Genomic DNA, 3,653 nt, shown 5'->3' with positions numbered 1-3,653 from the left:
TTTTTCTATAAACAATATTATAATATAATGATTTATTAACTAAACTTCCTTCTAATAAGAAAATTTCATAAAAAAATATTTATTAAAAAAACTGTGTTTAAATATTGTCATTAGTTTGTCTTATAAAACAACTACTTACCTTGAAAAGCAAACACATGCATGCATGCATACATAAATATGTATACATATGTATATGTAATTACAAACTTTTAATCATTATAATCAGTGTAACATTGTCCCTTAAATGAATATTGTATAAAATTCTACTTGATCTTGTATATTGTTTAAACTTGAATAATTTCTGTTGAAAAAAAAAACGTAATTACTTAAGTAATAGAAATTTCTTTCATATATTTACATGTTTTGCTACAACATATGAATAACACACATACATATATACATATGTATGTACATTATAATAAAGGAAAATTTCAAAAGAAATGTTTGTATTTTTTTTTCCTTTTTTACTTTTAATTTTAAAGGCATCAATCAACTTTACCTTGACATTAATTTGTATAAAAATGTTTCTCATTTACTGTAAAGAAAAAAAAAAAAAAAAAAAAAACAGATGAATGTAAAGGAATAATACATATGCACATATGTACATTTAAACATATCTACATAATACATCAACTAAAATCATTAACAAAAACACTCATACACATACATATGTATATACACATGATGTATATAACATTATATTGTTTGTAAATAGTAAATTTAGTAAACAGACAAGTATACAGTTAAATACAGACCTTTTACTTGTATAATTACACTAACATACAATACAATATACATAATGTACATATAAACAAAATCACATACCTACATGTATTTTTTTTATATACACTTAATCACATATATACATATATTAGGGTGGCTTTGTTTGTATGGGAGGTATTGATGTTTGATTCATTCCATGGTATTATTAATCAGAATATTTGTCCTGGAGTCAATATTTTCTGAGCTGTGTAAAGAGTACTTTTTTTTAAAGGTTTTTCACTTTAGTTTCATGCTAAGAAATGATATACATACTATGTGAATCTAGAATCATGGTAATATCTATCCTTTTTGGAATTTATATTTTTTATGGGATAAAACGGGTAAATTTGGTAACCTTATATGTTCTAAAGTAAAATATAAACAACAAAAATTTTACATTTTACTGGCGGTTAGTCTGGTACTTTTTCAAAGTTTGGTTCTTATTTACTGTAAAGAGATCAAAAACAGTTTTTTGGTACTTTTTTGGACCTTATCAACCTGCAAACACAGAAGTACAATACGTAATACATTCGTATCTTATTAAAAAATTATGAATACAAATTTGGTACTTTTTAGAATCTCGGACGTTTAAGGGATAAAAATCGTAATTTTTTTATAAATCATTATTTTCTATTTATTGTTTTGTACATAGAGAAACTTTTTAATATGTTTCCACAGCAATTTTATAAGTTTTGAAAGAAGATTGTTGTTGTATCATTAAGGAGAGATAGAAAGTACCAAAAGGGGCGTAAAAAGGGAATTTTTAAACTTGTTCACAAAAATATCATAAATTCTTAACTGAATGATATGTTTTTCGGATTCTATGGGTTATTTAACACCAAATTCGGATAAATTATTTGGTACTTTTTTAAAACGTACTTTTTTGGACGCACTTTTTTAAAAGGTTCTTTTTTAAAATGTACTTTTTTAAAATGTACTTTTTTAAAACGTACTTTTTTAAAACGTACTTTTTGAAACGCACTTTTTTAAAAGTTTCTTTTTTAAAATGTACTTTTAAAAAACGTACTTTTTTAAACTCACTTTTTTAAAACGTACTTATTCAAAACGTACTTTTTTTAATCGTACTTCTTAAAAACGTACTTTTTACAATGAACTTTTTTAAAACGTACTTTTCCTACAAACGATTAGTGATCGATTGAAAAGAGAAGAATTTACAAAAATTTGAATTGTTTAAAGTGTTTTATATATACAAGGTTTCGTACTTGGGAACGTCTGACCAGGTCTTTTGAAGCTGTATAAGGTCCACATGGGACAATACCATTAAATTTCATTAAAATCGTACTAAACAATAAGAAATCGGATGTCTGACAAATGAAGAATCACTATCACTTTCTATATTTAACATATCCCAAGTGTTTATCTAATGAACCTCTAGCCAGGTCCCTGGTAGCTCTATAAGTTCCAAATTCATATCTTATAGTGCAAAATGCTTCCTCTTTACGAATAAGAAATTTCTTTAACATCGGACTAACCATTAAGAAACTGGGAGGATTACAAACATAGATAAAGCTGCTTAACTTTGAGAACCTCCATTCAGGTCTTTACTTGATCTATCTCTCAGGTCATTATTCAAAAATTTAACTTGATAATACTTTCTCTTTACACATGGAAAATTTAATTGAAATCGGTCTATATATTTAAGAAATCGAATGACAAATGAAAAATTGGATTAGTTTTTAATATTTTGTACAGCTGAAGTATCTTATGTTGGGAACCTCTGGACATAATATCCACATTAAGTCAGCTCATAAAGGAAGACTTGAGATCGTTTTCAAGATCGTAATCCCTGTCTAGGCCGCGGCTGGGTTTACATTTCAATTAAATGAATTCTATTAAGATTGGAAGTCGAACCAAGTTGTCCTTTTTTGAGAGCCTCTAGCCAGTTCCCTGTTGGTTCTATGAGGTGCAAAATTAAACCTTAAACTTTAAAACACTTTCTCTAAATGTACATACAATTTCAGGCTTTTTTCTATTCAAATTTTTTACTTTTTCATTGTATCTCTATTGTGGACTACTAATACCAGGTTTTTTATTAATTGCGTAACTTCAAACTTTATCCTTAAGCTGTGATTTATAAATGGTAACACAATTAAACTGAGCCCCCCTAATTTCTACAAAAAAAAACAAACATACATTTCACTTACACACATGCATACATACACATGTATAAACAACTTCACATAGTTCAATGATATTTGACGATTTGAACTAAAAAAAAAACATAAACAACAACATTTTGTTACATTATTAAATAAGTTAATTATAAGTAATTACAATTATACGTACAAGTATTCTATAATAAATTGTATTTAAGGCATAAAACAAAAACAAAATTTAATTTAATTTCAAAATAGAAATAAAAAAAACTAACAACAAACAAAAGAAACATGTAAATTTTAAGTGTGAATGTACAGGAAGGAGTGTGTGTGTAAGAAAAAAAGAAAAAGTTAGTATATATTTAAATACACATATACATATGTATGTATACATAAGTAAAATACATATACTCATACATTGTATAAGTTAAAATTAAAGACTTTTTGTTATTCAATAAAAAAAATATATATATAAAAGAAAGAAAGAATGAAAAAAATGGAACCTAATAAAAAACCCAAAAAAATAAATAAATGCATATATATAAACTATGAAAAAAAACAACAACAAAAATATATGAGCTTTGAAAAAAGATCATATCAAAATATTAAAACTCAAGTGTTTTAATTTATACTTTAACCTTTTGAAAACAAATACAAATAGCAGTAAGTAGTTAATAATAATAATAATTTGCATACACGATTGAACTGTTTTATTCGTTAAAAGTTCAACAAACTTAAAAGAAGCAATATAATCAACTGAAAGTTTTCTTTTTT

Source organism: Lucilia cuprina, chromosome 2 (assembly GCF_022045245.1).
Source record: "Lucilia cuprina isolate Lc7/37 chromosome 2, ASM2204524v1, whole genome shotgun sequence".
Taxonomy (NCBI): domain Eukaryota; kingdom Metazoa; phylum Arthropoda; class Insecta; order Diptera; family Calliphoridae; genus Lucilia; species Lucilia cuprina.
Note: the sequence above shows the minus strand (reverse complement) of the source record.